Raw genomic sequence first — 17,344 nt, 5'->3', positions numbered from 1 at the left:
CGGTGAAGGAGGAGCCCAAAAGGAGATCGGCGAGATTGTCAGCGAAACCTGCGCCGGCAAAAGTGGAGACGAAGCCCAAAAAGGCACCAGGAAAGGATAACTCTTCGGACAAAAAAAGTGCAAGCAAAAGGGAAGAGAGGAGCAAAGGGACAGGCTGAAGTAGCTGACCAAGAAGCTAAAGAAGATTCACCTGTGAAAACGGAGAAACGAAAAACGAGGAGAGTGCAGCCTCTGATGAAGCAGGAGAAAAAGAAGCCCAGTCTGATTAATGTTTGTCATGTCTCATCAGTGGGCCCTGTTGCCTCCCTTCTTGTACAATCCAGAGGAATATTTTTATCAACTATTTTGTAAATGCAAGTTTTTAGTAGCTCTAGAAACATTTTTAAGAAGGAAATCCCAATTCATCCCATTTTTTTAGTGTAAATGTTTTTTTTACGATGTGAAATCATTTACTGGTCTCTTATTTTTTAGTACAACCAGAAAATACTGGGATGTTAAATTGTGGGAAGATTTGACTGTCTTGGGTGTCAACATAATATTCCATGGGAAGGGGGGAAGTTTTTGTATCCCTAATACAAAACATTCTTAATGGCAATTTGGAGTCACTGTCATGCATTTGTATGACTTGAACATTTAAAACTTTGTTTCCACATTTGTTTCCACATAGAACTGTGTCTGAAACCATTCTGCCATCATGGCTCTGGTCAGAAGTGTGCATTCTGTAACAGCTTTGGTCGTGGTCGTCCAGTGTTCCTTATCACTTTGTTATGTGCTGTGAAGGATTGAACATTTGAGTGTGTAGTGTGTGACATTGAATTGTGAATTAGTGGGATTTAAGATGTAAGTAACCAGCATTTGAAGATAATGGTACTTGATTATCTCTTTTTAAAAATTTGCCTCTAAATTTAAAAACAAATTTTATCTACATGCCATTTTAGGATTTTGGTACATGCATTAAGGCTTGTGTACAAATTATTCATAATGTCTCTGTACTGATCTCAAAACAACCAATAAAATGCCAGTTATAAAAAAACTACTTGGAAGGGCACATGAGGGAGGGGGGAGAGGGAGGGGAAAAAAAAGAGGACCTGATGCAAAGGGCTTAAGTGGAGAGCAAATGCTTTGAGAATGATTGGGGCAGGGAATGTATGGATGTGCTTTATACAATTGATGTATGTATATGTATGGATTGTGATAAGAGTTGTATGAGTCCCTAATAAAATGTAAAAAAAGAAAAGAGGAGAAAAAATGATTAGGGCAAAGAATGTACAGATGTGCTTTATACAATTGATGTATGTATATGTACGGACTGTGATAAGAGTTGTATGAGCCCCTAATAAATTGTTAAAAATAAATACTTGGAAGCCATGAAAATCTCAATTCCATGCCCAAGTGACTCAAGGGAGCCTGATGGTATAGTGGTTACATGTTGCTCCACCAATTGGGAGAAAGATGAGGCTTTCTACTTCCATACAGATTTAAAGTCTTGGAACCCCCCCAGGGGCAGTTCTTCTCTTCCCAATAGTCATTATGTCAGATTCGACTCAATGGCAGTGAGAAAGTGAGAGTTACTTTGATAGATTTATACTGTTAAAAGCTGTCATATAGAATGGAACTACAGCAGGTGGGGATGTTCTCTGTCTATGCTCTCTATATTTTTCATTTTTCATCTCCCCACCATCACCCCAAATTTGTTGTTGACACTTACAACTGAAGCAAACAAAATGGTTGTTTTGATGACCAAGTTTTGGAGTGCTTTGTTAAAGGTTGCTATTTTTACCAGGTTCCAGCAAGTCGGTTCTGACTCATAGTAACCCTATGTATAACCGAAGCAAACACTGTCCAGTCCTGTATGATGCTCACAATGGTTATGTTTGAGCCAACTGTGGCAGCAGCCTGTGTCCATTCACCATGTGGAGGGTCTTCTCCTCTTTGCTGATCCTTCATTTTCCAAGCATGCTGTCCTTCTCTAGGGACTGGTCTCTCCTGACAACACATCCAAAGTATACGAGACAAGCCTTTCCATCTTCACTTCTAAGGTGCATCTGAACTTTTTCCAAGACTGATTTGTTTGTTGCTTTGGCAGTCCAGGGTGTTTTCAATATCTTTTGCTTGCACCATAATTTGAATACATCGATTCTTCTTCAGTATCCCTGAATCATTGTCCAACTTTCACATGCAAATGCGGTGAATGAAAAATACCATGACTTAGGTGCCTCTTCGCCCTCAAAGTGGCATCCTTGCCCTTCAGTACTTTAGGGTTTTAAAGAGGTAGACTGTGTGCAGCAGATTTGCTCAATGGAACATGGTGTTTGATTTCTTGACTCTGCTGCTTATATGCGCATTGTTTGAGGATCTAAACAAAGTGAAATCCCTGACACCAATCTTCTCCACTTATCATGATGATGTCTGTCGGTCAGTTGTAAGGATGTTCGTTATATAAGCCGTAGATAATAACTGACTTTGAAGAGAGAAGTGCATATTCTCACTTTTAAAAGAAGACAGAAATATATTTTATACACATATATTTATGTTTACAACATATAAAAATCCCAGAGATGACTGGAGGCAATTTTTCCCCAAATTTTCTACACTTTAATTTATTTGTAACAGTTTTCTTTTTTATTTCTTTTATTTATAACAGTTTTATTGGCAAATGAGTCACCTATCATACAATCCGATAGTTCAGTCATATTTAGAGTGTGCAATCATTGCCACAATCAATTTTAGAAGTTTCTTCTTTTTTTTAGTCATTGTTGTTAGGTCTACATTTCTTCCCAACCTCCTCAGCTGTGTCCTTCCACAATTATTAATCTAGTTACTGTCTATATTGATTTCCATATCCTGGGTTTCACATACAGAAAAACATGCAAAACAGAAACAAGCAACAAAATACCCCCACAGCAATTACAAAATAAAACAGAGAAAAATCTCAATGAAAATAGAAGCATAAAATATCAAAACCTGGAACAAACTTAAGATGGGTCAAAGGAGAGATCAAATGATAACTTGTTACATTTTTACCTGCCTATATCTGCCAAAGCTATTTGCTTTACAGCAAAGCTATTCCCCTCCCTGGACTGAGTCAGAGGAGATGCACCAGATCTTAATCTGTGTGGGATGCTCACTGCACATGAGTTTTGGATGGAAGAAATGTTTGAAGAAATGCTCTATCATCAGCACTTTTGATGGCACAGATTTTATGGAAAAGATTCTAAATTATAGAAAAACATGGTACTGCTTCTATATATATATCGACAGAGACCAATGTTCATTGGCAGTTACAGAGGACGGATTGTGGTGGGGAGGGCAGGGGAAGGACTTAGTCTCTAGATCAGGGGGCCTCAAGCTTTTTAAACAGGAGGCCAGTTCACTGTCCCTCAGACCGCTGGAGGGCCGGACTACAGTTAAAAAAAACAAACCAAAAAAACTATGAACAAATTCCTATGCACACAGCACATTTTTTTAAAGGGTGGAGACAGACCCAATCATGGACACAGCGGTCTGCTGGGTCTCCTTGCTTTATCAGTTTCCAGCCCATCAGTTCAGAAAGTTGGAGAGGGTGAGACGGGTGGGGGTGAGGCTGCTACCAGGAGCTCTGGATGTACTCTTCCTGGGGCAGGCGTGGCAGGTACAGGCTGTGGGACAAGACCTTCCAGGCCCCACCGGGGGCTGCTAAGAAGACCATGGACCAGTGGTTGCTCTCCCACACAGATGGAGACCTGGGACTCAGGGGTTGGGCCATGGGCTTGTATGCCCCAGCAGGTCACAGATCATCAGTGCCCTTGGTGAGCCTCAAAGGAAGTGACCAGAGCAATTCATGCAGTGACTGGGCTGGAGCCACCGACTGGGACATGGCCTTGTAGTGGTTGCATCTGCTCACACAACTTAGGGGGTCAGCACAGGCCCTGGTTAGGGATGGAGCCCCTTTGGGAATTGGGGTACATAGGGGTGAGACCAGACAGGCAGGGAGGGACCGCCAGGCTGAGGAGAGAAGCCAAGGGTGTTATGTCTTTCAAGACCCAGACACCCTAAGACCAGAGTCCCAGCCTCGAGCCTGGGAGGCCAAGATGAACCAGCCCTCGGCCCCATCCTGGCTCAGGGGGTAGGGTCGTCAGGAACCCCCCCCCCATCCAGCCCTCCCTGCCTGAAGGTCAGTAGGCTGTAGTTCTAAAGGGGGGTGACCAATGCCTGTGGCTGTTTGGGATTGGCTGCCTGCTTACTTCCCCTGGGAGGCAGATGTATTGCCTTTAGGGATGAACTTCAGGGAGCTGCTGAATATTCAGAAGCGGGACTGCCCTGCTTGGGGCCATCATTGGGGAACTCGTGGCCAAGCCCGTGGCCACATTTACCACAGGACACCTTAAGGCATCAGGCTGATTGCGCTCGGGCCGCTTGACCATGCTATCATCGTGGACGGTCTCCGTGAAGGCTGTCCACAGCCATAAGTGCTCGTATGTGGAGCGGCTGGAGAACAGCTCGTCGCCGCACTTGGCACACACGTAGGCAGCGGTTCACAGTGATTCTGGAAAACTTCGCCCCTGGAGAAGCTGCAGAAAGACATAGTGCTACCAGGTTCCCATCCCGCTCTCACACTGACAGCTCTGAGTGCACCGACCCCACTGCACAGATCTTATTTTGAAGTAAAAAACAAAATAGGCAAAAACACCCGGCAGGCCAGATAAATGTCCTCAGCGGGCCGCATGTGGCCCGCGGGCCGTAGTTTGAGGACCCCTGCTCTAGATTGTAGACCTAAGCTTGGTGAGGAGCAATGTAACATGTGTAGGTACGTGGTTTGAACACAGCTTGACCAAAGTAAAGGATGCCACTAGGAGGAGCACACGAGAAAGGTTCTTTGAAAAGAGAAAACACAAAGGGGCCCCAACTGCTTACCCTTGGAGATAGGGTTCAAAGGAGTAAGGTGAGCCCAAGAGTTGGTAGTACAGGAATGTAAGAAAGAATTTTAAAGAAACAACTTCAATATAAGAAAGAAGTTTAGACAGGCAGGGTTTTCCTAAGATGAGGGAGACTTCCTTTGAAAGTCTGGAGGTTCGTATCATTGAAGAAATTAGAAGAGAGACTGATAGATGTCACTAGAAGAGAGACTGATAGATGTCACAGATACTGTAGAATGGATGGGTTGATTCAAGCTTTGTAGGGGTCTCTTCTAACCTGACAATTTTTGAATCTTATGAAAATGCCTCTGCACATCAGTTTGGCCCAGATGTCCTGAAAATACTTTGCTTTCATACTTACTATAGTAACGATTTTCACAGTTTTCTATAACTTTACAGCAACAAAGATGATTCATTGCAAACACCTGTCAACGTTATTACTTTTTGTCCTTTTGATTTATAAAATCGCAGTTTGAGTTCCTAAACAATCTCCTTGCTTCTTAGTCTCTTCAAATTTTAAACATTCTAGTAATTGTATAAATCCTAAGGCTCACATTTCCCCCCATGTTAACATCTTAAAAGCAGGATGTGTCTTACAATCATGGTTAGCAGGCATCAGTTAAGATATTGGTGTAATTACCTGCTGGCATGGCCCTGGCTGTTCAGGTAATAATTCTAAGAGACTTACATACACTGCTAGTACCACACAAAACCAAAAACCAAACTCATTGCCATCAAGTTGATACTGACTCATAGCAACACAATAGGATAAGGTAGAATTGGCCTCATGAGTTTCCAAGACACTAACAGTTTATGGGAGTAGAAAACTGCGTCTTTCTCCCTCAGAGCGACTGGTGGTTTCAAACTTTGGACTTGTGATTAGCACCCCAACTCATAACTCATAACCATTACACCACAGAAGGATTTGCAGAATGGAGGCCAGTGTCTTGATAGAAAATCCCAGTGATGACTAGAAACACTTTTTAAAGAAATGCTGTATCAGCAACACTTTGATGGTACTGAGAATGAGATTGTGTGGGGATGAGATTATGTGGGGGAGATTATGAGGATGAGATTATGCGGGGAAAGTCTAAATTTTAGGAACATTGTATTGTACTGCTTCAAATTTTACCTGATAAATTGCATAGGGCTAGCTTCAACAAATGTTTATTGAGAGCACCAAATATAAGCCAAGGGCCCCTGTTGGTGCTGTGTTAGGTGTTGGGCTGTTAACCAAAAGGTCGGCTATTCAAAGCCATCAGCTGCTCATTGGGAGGAAGAAGAGGCCACCTGCTCCTGTAATGGTGCACAAGCTCCTGTGATGGGAGGGAGGATCAGCTCAATGGCAGTTCGTGTATAAGTAATTTGAGCCAAGGGAGCCCCTGAATCATGCAGAGTTAAGTGTTCACTACTAGCTGAAAGCTGAAGGTTAAAACTCATGCACACACTTTTTTTTATGGACAGTAAAGAGCTTTATATTAATTATATATTAAGAAAACGTCCCAGCCCAGTCCAGATCAAGTCCATAAGTTCAATATTATCCCATAAGTCCAATATTAGCCCATGAATTCCTCTTCAGACTCACACAGCACATGCAATGATGCCAAATGCAGGAAGATCACAGGCCGGTGGTTGGAAAGTCCTGTAGGTCTGGCAGTGGAAGCATCTCCAGGGCTTTGGCTGCCATCAGCATGGCTCTATGTGGCTTGTACAGGGACGTGAAGCAGAGAGAGAGCTCCCAGAATCCTCATGAGCAGGCCATGCCCACAAGGAGGGATCATGAGGCTGTGACCTGATGACAGGCTAAACTCCACCCTTTCATTCTTTTATCAAGTTGACATGAAACTCTGTAACTACCACACACTGTCAGAGAGACCTAGTTTCTAGTCTTGCCTCCCTATCACCTACAGACTGTGTTTTCTTGGGCAAGCCATTACCCTGACCTTTACTTTCCTCAACAAATAACTGGCATGGTCTTATCTTCTTTATGTTTCACTCAAAGAGCCATTCTGCCGCAGCGGTTAAGCTGTTGGCTCCTAACAGGTGGGTGGCTTGAGCCCATTAGCTGCTCTTCAGGAGAAATAATGTGGCAGTCTACTTATATCAAGATTTCAGTCTTGGAAACCCTATGTCCTGTAAGATCACCGAGTCAGAATCGATGGGAGTGCGCACAACAAGAACATCCTGTACTTCTCGGGGTTCTGTCATAGTCAGGATGCTTAATGCAAAAAGCCTTTGAAAAATACACACATGTCAACCACTGGGTTATTTCTATAGATTCTATAACCGCATAGAACATTTTCATAATAGCCATTTTATTAGAATAACAAGGCTCCAAATGCTAACTCTGTCCTTTATCATTGAACTTTTCTTGGTCTGATTTAAGGGTACGATAGCTATTTTATCACTCTGAATGTTTCTGGTGCTTTTAGCTGGTGCCCTATCACTGAGTAACGTCTTGTATTACACTTTAATTGTTTTTCTTGTTGGACTTGCTCTCCCAAACTCATTGAAAAATCATTCATTGTGGGCTTGCTTTGCTTTTCTCAAGGCACCAGGGAGAAAGCTGAGCAGTCTGTGCTCCATAAATACCTGCTGTCGATTGAATGGCTGCAGCTATTTGTATGACAGCTGAGAGTGTGTTCCCCATTTGTTATCCTTAGCCAGAGGAGCAGGAAGGCAGAAAATTCAGAGACAGCGCAGTGAGTGCCTGTCAGTCTTCCTCTTCTTTCCCTCCCTCTTGCTTTTTCTGGGCTCTGAGATAGCTGACAGGGTGTGGGTGGAATAAATGGATCTGACAGGGACTAGAGCTGCAAGGCTGCATTTCTCTGTTCTGCTACAGGATTGATCTGAGCACAGCTGAGGAATATATTGAAATACCTGAATTTTATAGAACATATTTATGTGCAATATATAACAGACAGAAAATACAGTAAAGTTGGGTAATGCTTAGGCTGAACTGTTAATACAACTGCACTATTTTCACATCTTCTTAATTCTGTGTCAAAAATCTTAGATTTCATAATCTAGTTGAGGAATAGTAAGTAGCAAATACCTGTACCATTTTTACAAATGGGTAAATTAAGGCATTGTGAGATAGACCCAAGCATTAGAACAATCAGAAGGATGGTGCAGGACAGGGCAATGTTCCGTCCAGTTGTGCATAAGGTTGCTAGGGGTCAGAACCAACTCCACGACACCTAACAACAACAAGACGTAGTGAAGTAATGTGACTTCATCCTTAGGTTTATCAAACAGCTATTAAAAAGTGGACTCACTCCATTTAATTTAGACTGTTTACTTTTGATTTCTAAGCTTAGCTCCTTAAATGAAGTAACTTTGGATGAAATGGCTTTCAGCACTTCATTTATTATACATGATATCGCTAACCTGATTTTTATAATAATGAATACAATATAAGTCTTAGAGGTTGAATGAAAACACCCAAAGCTAAACTCACTGTTAAGGACCCTACACAGCAGAGCAGAACTGCCTCTGTGGGATTGCATATTCTTTACGGGAGCAGAAAGCTTTCTTTCTCCCAAGTGGTGTGTGGGTGTGAACTGCTAATCTTGAGGTTAGCAGCCCAATGTATAACCACTACACCACCAGGGTTCCTGGATTGAATCAAGTCTTCCCAAACATATGTTGTAAATCCTAACCCTCATGCCTATAGTTCTAAACCCATTTGAGACAGGGCTATCTTAGTTATGTCAATGAGGCAGGTTTAGCATAAAGCATATTCTCAATCTCTTTTAAAATACTTTATTGCTTCAGGTAAAACTTTACATAACAATTTGGATTCCCATTTAACAATTTTTTTACACAGATTATTCAGGGTCATGGGTAACGTTTCCAAGGTGTCAACATTCTTCATCAGTCTCCTACCATTCCTACGGTTCTAGTTTCCTGTGTCCTTACCTTCTTATCTTGGCTGTGATTGTTGACCTCTGGATTCATATAAATGATTGTTATCGTTTGCAGCAAAATTGGCAATTATTGGCAGGCTATGGGGACACTTAAGGCAAAGGAGGGTGGTTCGAACCTACTCAATGACATAGCTTTGCTATGAGTCAGAACCGGCACCACAGCATCCCCGGCCACCTTACATCTGGAGAGCAGGTCAAAGACCCAAGAGGCTCAGCATGGATCTCTGAACTGGTCAGAATCAGCAAGTTGCCATGGCAATGTTCACGGTACAGCCTCCCATGGGCCCACCCTTGGAATGAAGGAATTCCACGCTTCCCTTAGATCTGTATTTGACCGCACCCAGGTTCTGGGAAAAAGCAGTTCTTATATCACAGTGTGGGGAAGACTTGGGTGAGAGGGACCCATTGCTGAAGCTTCCATATGAGAGGGCAGGGTACTTTTGATTTTTTTGGTCAGGACAGTATTCAGTTGTTGTGTGTCATTAAATTGATTCCAATTCATAGATACTTCAAAGGACAGACTAGAAATGCCCTATATGATTTCCAAGGCTATAAACATTCCCACCCCACCCCCAAATTGAATTTATTTTGCTTTTGGTGAGAATATACTAAGCAAAACCTATAGTTCAACACTTTCTGCATGTACCATTTAGTGGCACCGATTGCTTTGGTTGATTTATTTAACCACTTGTACATCTCTTTCTATGTTGTTCCTCCACATTAAAAAATTCTCTGTCTAGGGCAAAGAATGTACAGATGTGCTTTATACAATTGATGTATGTATATGTATGGATTGTGATAAGAGTTGTATGAGCCCCTAATAAAACGTTTAAAAAAATTCTCTGTCCCTTAAGGTGTCTATCTAGTCTTTTGAATTGTTGCTGCCAATTGATCTCATATAACTACTTCTGAAAAGTGTGTAATACTCACCTTTGAAAGACAGACCTTTTCAAAGTAGTTAAGTGTGGTAGTTGCCTAATTTCATGTCAACTTGAATATATAAAAGTGTAGGGGTACAATTCTACCCTGTGGACCTGGTTAGACCAGAGGATGTACAGCGATGCAGTAGGGATCTGGAAACACAGGGAATCTAGGACGGATGAACCCCTCAGGACCAGCGGTGGGAGTGGCGATACCGGGAGGAAAGGGGGTGTAGAAAGGGAGAACCGATCTTGGGGATCTATGTATAACCTTCTCTCTGGGAGATGGGCAATGGGAAAGAGGGTGAGGGGAGACGCCGGGCAGTGTAAGATAAGATAAAATAATTATTTATAAACTATTAAGGGTGCAGGGGAAAGGGGGAAGCAGGGAGAGAGGGGGAGGTAGTAAAAAAGGGAAACCGAGCTGATTCCAGGAACCCAAGTGGAAGGCGAATTTTGAGAATGACGAGGGCAACGAATGTATAAGGGTGCTTTGCTCAATTGATGCATGTATGGATTGTGATAAGAGTTGTATGAGCCCCAATAAAATGATTTATTAATTTAAAAAAAGTGTAGGGGTAGAATCTAGCCTGTCAATCATGCCACAGCCTGATAGTGTCTCCTTGTGGGAGTGACCTTCTCATATGGGGGGGGGGGCTGGGAAGCTTCCCCACTGTCTGCCTTCACCTTCCTGCTGACTAGCCACAGTGAGACCTGCATAAACCCTGCAATATGGCCACTGCCAGTGGATCCACATGACTGTACCCACTGGCCTGTGAGCTTCCTGCATCTGCATTATTACATGTGGCTGCATGAGTCTGGAGACGGACTTATGGATTAGTATCAGACTTATGGACTTGAGTTGTACTGGGGTGGGATATTTTATTGATGCACAATTACTTCTCTTTCATATATATATATATATATATATATATATATATATATATATATATATATATATATATATATATATATATATATTTGGATTCCTTTCTCTAGTCAACCTGGCCTAACAACAAGCTAAGCTGTTGTTTTTTTGTTTTTTTTTAATTTTAACAATTTATTGGGGCTCATACAATTCTTTTCACAGTTCATATATATACATACATCAATTGTATAAAGCACATCTGTACAGTCTTTGCCCTAATCATTTTTTCTCTTTTCTTCTTTTACATTTTATTAGGGACTCAAACAACTCTTACCACAATCCATACATATACATACATCAATTGTATAAAGCACATCCATACATTCCCTGCCCCAATCATTCTCAAGGCATTTGCTCTCCACTTAAGCCCCTTGCATCAGGTCCTCTTTTTTTTCCCCCTCCTCCCTCCCCATTCCCCCCTCCCTCATATGCCCTTGGTAATTTATACATCGTTGTTTTGTCATATCTTGCCCTATCCGAAGTCTCCCTTCACCCCTTCTCTGCTGTCCCTCTCCCAGGGAAGAGGTCACATGTGGATCCTTGTAATCAGTTCCCCCTTTCCAACCCACTCACCCTCCACTCTCCCAGCATCGTCCCTCACACCCTTGGTCCTGAAGGTATCATCCACCCTGGATTCCCTGTACCTCCAACCCTCATATGCACCAGTGTACAGCCTCTGTCCTATCCAGCCCTGCAAGGTAGAATTCGGATCATGGTAGTTGGGGGGAGGAAGCATCCAGGATCCGGGGGAAAGCTGTGTTCTTCATCGATACTACCTCACACCCTAATTAACCCATCTCCTCTCCTAAACCCCTCTATGAGGGGATCTCCATTGGTCGACACTTGGGCCTTGGGTCTCCACTCTGCACTTCCCCCTTCATTTAATATGATATATATACACATATATATACATACATATATACATATACACACATATACACATACATACACACACTTATATCTTTTTTTTTTTTTTGCATGATAGCCGGGCACCATCAGCTTTCTTCACCACATTTGCTTATGCACCCATTTGTCTTCAGCGATCCTATCATGGAGGTGTGCAGTCAATGATATGATTTTTTGTTCTTTGATGCCTGGTAACTGATCCCTTTGGGACCACTCGCTCACTCAGGCTGGTGTGTTCTTCCATGTGGACTTTGTTGCTTCTGAGCTAGATGGCCGCTTGTTTATCTTCAAGCCTTTAAGACCCCAGTCACTATCTCTTTTGATAGCCGGGCACCATCAGCTTTCTTCACCACATTTACTTGTTCACACTGTTGTTTGGTTTTAAGAGGTTGTCAGGTGACATTTCTGGCTTAAGGTTTCAAGATTATATCAGGGCAATATTTTCAGGGGGTTAATCAGCCTCCATAGCTACAGAAAAACCTAGATTCTATGAAAATTTGAAATTCTGTTCTGCATTTCTCCCCTGTTGATGAGGATTCTTCTATAAAAATCTTTGCTCAAAATGTTGTTACAGTAGCTGGGCAGCACTTAGTTCTTGTAGTCTCATGGCAAAGGAGGCATCTGTTCAGAGAGGCAATTAACTACACATTCCATGTCTTTCAGAGGAGTCCTGGTGGCATAGTGGTTACACGTTGGGCTGCAAACCACAAGGTCCAAAGTTCGAAACTCTCAGAGAAAGATGAGGCTTTCTACTTCCATAAAGAGCTACAGTCTTGAAAACCCAAAAGGTCAGTTCTACTCTGTCCTATAGGGTCATTATGATTCAAAATGGACTCAGTGGCAGTGAGGTTTTTTTTCTTTTCTTTTTGTGCCATATCCTCCTATTCTTGATTCTCCTCTTCCTCTGTTGCGCCAAGCGATTAGAGACTAAGCTTTGCACCCTAGATGGCCTCTAACAACCTTTTTAAGACCCCAGGCATTATGCAAGGAACCAAGAAGAACAGAAGCACTAACATATTATTAGGCCAATTAAGTGGTATGTCCCATTAAACCATGACCTTAAACAACTAAACCAGGCAACCAAATCCCATGAGATGTTTAGTTATATAGAAACAGCCTCAACTGTAGTTTTTGTTATTGTAAATATATCTATAACACAACTATTGCCAATTCAACATTTTACAGGTATACAACTCTTTGACAGCAAATGAAAAAAAATGCACTTTGCAACCAATTAATTATCCTTAGTCAACATGATTTCCCCTTATACTCCTTCCGTATCACCCCTGGAAGCCACCGATAAACTTTGGTTTCTGTACATTTGCCCTTTTCATCTTTTTGTAAATGAGGTCATATGATATTTGTCCTCTTGTGACTCTGCACAGTCTTCAAGCTCTATCCATATTGTATCACCCCAAATCAAGAACATTGGCATATAAGTCTCTGAGTCTCTACTTTCAAGTATTTTGGGTATATACGTTGGAGTGGAATTTGGGGGCCGTATAGGATTGTTATGAGTCAGAATTGACTTGATGGCCATGACTCTGAGCTCTAGGTTTTGAGGGACTGCTCCGCTATTTTCCACATGAATATACCATTTTGCATTCCCATCAGCAATGGATAATGGTTATGATTTGCCCACATCTTTATTTGGTTAAAAATTTAATTTACCAAACATGATGTCCTTCTCTGGGGTTGGTCTCTCCTGGTTCATGTCCGATGTACAGGAGAAGTCTTTCCATCCTCACTTTAAAAAAATCATTTTATTGGGGGCTCATACAACTCTTCTCACAATCCATACATACATCCATTGTGTCAAGCACATCTGTACATTCGGTATCCTCATCATTCTCAAAACACCCAGGATGCAGAAGCTGGAGAGACTAGAACCTTTCTCCAGAGCTGGCAGAGAAAGCCTTCCTGTAGTGCTGCACTCAGAGTTTGACTTTCTAGCTTCCAAAACTTTGAGAAAATACATTCCTATTTGCTAAAGCCATCCACTTGTGTTGTTTCTGATTTGTTAACACTAGGTCACTAAGACAATATGTAATTTTAATAACTAGACATGCTAATATGAACATATACAATTTGTGCCTTTTGTTTGGTTAAAATACAAACCACTGAGGGTATCGAAGCAGGACCTTGAGTCGTCTGTAAAATATCTTGGTCATTGTGATCTTGGTCATTTGAATGTTTGTCTGTGCTTTTTGCAATTTAATATGTCTGGGAATCTTAATGAATAAGATCTGCATTCTGTAAGGGAGACTTAAGTTTGAATTGTGGTGAGTTATGGATGATGAGTTCCCAGCAAAGATGGCAAGGGATTAAAATACTTATCTTGGCCCAAATTCCTTACTATGATTTTGATTCCAAGCTTTTCCTGGGGATGACAGCCTCCTATCACATTTCCAAAGAAGAGGGGCAGGTCAGGCCCACTCCTCCACTAGTCTGTCAGCCTCCCCCAAGCCTTTTAGATCATTATTTGGGAAAATACCAACTGTCTACTGAAGGGTCAAACAAATCTCAGAAGTTTATCACTCAGGAAGAACGATTCCATTAACTTGAGCCCACTCTTGACAGCCTGTAGGGAATAAATTGTGTCTTCTAAAACGTATTATACTCTAACCACTGTGACTGTGGATGAAATCCTGTCTGGAAACAGGGCTTCTTTTGTGATGTTAATTCGATCATATGGGAGTAGGGTGGATTCTAAATCTAATTACTTCTGAGTTATAAAAAGAGCAGACTAGATACAGAGGCCCACATAGCAGGCAGATACAATTCATCTGACAATGAATGGCTCACAAACCCAGGAACTCTAAAGACTGCCTGCTATTAGAAACTGAATAAGGTCCCTGGGTGGCACAAAGGGTTAAGCGCTTGCCTATTAATTAGCCAAAAGATTGGTAGTTTAAACTCACCCAGACACACCTTGGAAGATAGGCTTGGTCATTTGCTTCCTGTAGGGATCAGTTAGCTCTGCTCTGAACACGCTAACTCAGAACTCACTGCCATCCAGTCAATGCCAACTTCTTAGCAACCTCCGATGGGTTTCAGAGACTGTTTACAGGAGTAGAAAGCCCAGTCTTCTCCCAAGGCGCTGCTTTTGGTTTTGAACTTCCAACCATGCAGATCATAGCCCAATGCGTAACCACTAAGCCACCAGGGCTCTCATATTTTGGAACTGAACTCAAGAGCCAGCATAAGGTGGAACAGACAGAGGAGGATATTTTCCTTAGAGCCACGCCTGGAGTTTGGACTTAGCTTCCTGAATTGGGGCCCTGGTGAAGAGTGTGTCATGAATTGGACTACTAGCCATAAAGTTAGCAGTTCAAACGCACCAGCGGCTCCACAGGAGAAAGATGAGGCTTTGTTCCTAGAAACCCTCAGGGGCATTCTGCCCTAAACAGTTGTTTTGAGTTGGAATCAACTCAATGACAGTGGTTTTAGCCTTCTGTACTATGCAAAAACCAAATTTCTATGTTTTACAGCCATCAACTCACGATATTTCTATCACAGTAGCACAAGGAAACTGAGGCACACGTCAAGAGATAGTGCTTCCAGATGTAGTGGTGTCCTGGGAAGAGGCTCCCTTCACCAGAGATCTGTCTCGTTCCTGTTTTCCTTCCCATTTTAAACCCACAGGAAAGATACCTCTCCCCTCCGGAAAAAGGCACCTTTTCCTCAAAGGCTTAGCCCTCAGTTCTTTTCATGGATCCACAAATGTGAGCAATATTGCAGATGGGTGGAAGTAGCAATTCCAATTCTGGTAACTTCTTTTTGCTTAGTTGAAAATTCTTTTCCTCAGAGACAATGCAATTAACCCCTGAGAAGGCTATTTCCCCCCTATTAACTTGATATTATTAGCTTTGTCTTCTCTGCCTTACGTCCCTGAGAATTATTTGACACTTTGCTATCTGGAGCCTGGTACTGCTTGGCTATGTTTTTTTTAAAATTCATGATTCATTTTATTTGAGCAGCTGGTTACATTTTTGGATTCCAGATCTCTATTTGGCAGGTGAGTAGGGGAAGTTTGAAAATACCGAGTCCACTATATTTAAGAAAATAGTTTTTAAATTATAATGTGCTAAAAATAATTAAAAATAATTGCAATTATTCTTAAAATCTCTTGGATCTTCTAAATCAATTTGCTATTTATCTACCAAGAATTGGAATAAAATAGAGGTGGCAAGAAATCTTGAAAACAGAATTACCATTGATGCGTCTTTTGACTAGGGACCTTTTCCAGGTAAAACAGCATGTAATAAATGAACATTGTGACTAGTGATATGTATAATGTATACTGAGGTCTGAAGGAATATTCATTCATTTGTACATATTTATTGAATGTCTACCAGTGTCTAGAAACAGTAGGCAGTGAGACATTATACCTAAGATAAGAGTTTGGTAGAGCATACATAAATATTAGGTAACAGTATTTAGAGTCTTATGGACTCTAGGTAACAGTATTTATAGTCTTATGTAACCGCCTGTACATCTTAAACAGGACCCCAGATAGTGTGTAGTGAGTTACACATTGATATGCTAAATTCAAGGTCAGCAGTTCAAAGCTACCAGCTGCTCCTCCCAGGAAAGATGAGGCTTTCTATTCCCATAAAGAGTTAGAGTCTTGGAAACCCAGGGGGGCAATTTTATGCTGACCTACAGGGTTACTATGAGTTAGAATGGACTGATTGGCAGGGAGTGGTTGGTTCGGTACACCTTAGAGCTAAGTATACCTGAGCTTGGCACTTAAGGCTCTCTTGGCTCTCAGTTTGTTGCATTGTGGTGGCTTTTGTGTTTCTGTGACGCTGGAAGCTATGCTACCAATATTTCAAATATCAGCCGGGTCACAGGGAAACCATACTTAGTCCAAGAGGCAGTTGTTCAAACAGAACATGGAGATACTGAATGTTCTGACACACTGGAAAGGCATGTGTCAAGGTTGCATCCCTTCCCCATACTTATTAACCTGCAAATTGAGCAAATACTTTGAGATGCTGGACTATATGAAGGAAACAGTTATCTGAAGACTGGTTAACAACCTATAATATGACACAGCCTTGCTTACCGAAAGCAAAGAGAAATTGAAGCACTTTCCAATGGCGTGCCATGACTGCATGTAACTTTCAATATGGATTATACCTCAACATCAAGAGAACAAAAATCCTCATGACTGGTCCGTTAAGCAACATCCAGAGAAATGGAGCAAAGATTGAAGCTGTCATGGATTTGGTTGTACTTGGATCCACAATCAACACCCATGGGAATTGCAGTACAGAAATATGCTGCAAAAGCACCTCTTTAAAGTGTTAAAAATCAGATATTAGTTTGCGGATTAAGATGCACCTGGCCCAAACTATGGTATTTTCTACAGACAAAGTCGGGCACTGAAGAAGGTCAATTGAAGACAAATTGATCCCTCTGAACTATGGTGTTGGTGCAAAATGTTGCAGATAGCATGGACTGTCTTGGAAAAAAAAACACAGCCAGGATTCTCCTTAGACGTGAGAATGGGAAGAGTTTGTCTTTCATACTTTGGAGATGTTAACAGGAGGGACCAGTCTCTGGAGAGAGACATTGCGGTAGTTAGTTTATTGTGCCAACCTGGCCGATAAACACATATGGGGTTAATTGATGGGCGGAGAGATAAATGGCTCAGTGAACCTCGCCTTTCGAGCTCTCGGGTCTCTTGCTTTCTGATGGTCACACGAAAGTGCAGTTGCCTTAGCCAGTTCCCTGCTTCAGCTGGCCAGGCTCACTTCC

At 41.9% G+C, this 17,344-nt stretch overlaps 1 pseudogene; it reads right to left on the bottom strand.

Moving 5' to 3' along the window:
- Window positions 1–4,170: 4,170 nt before the first annotated feature.
- LOC142456031 (methionine-R-sulfoxide reductase B1-like) lies at window positions 4,171–4,564 on the bottom strand (annotated as a pseudogene).
- Between the last annotated feature and the right edge of the window lie 12,780 nt (window positions 4,565–17,344).

Source organism: Tenrec ecaudatus, chromosome 9 (assembly GCF_050624435.1).
Source record: "Tenrec ecaudatus isolate mTenEca1 chromosome 9, mTenEca1.hap1, whole genome shotgun sequence".
In the NCBI taxonomy this organism is placed as follows: domain Eukaryota; kingdom Metazoa; phylum Chordata; class Mammalia; order Afrosoricida; family Tenrecidae; genus Tenrec; species Tenrec ecaudatus.
Note: the sequence above shows the minus strand (reverse complement) of the source record. Positions and strands in the feature narration are given on the sequence as shown.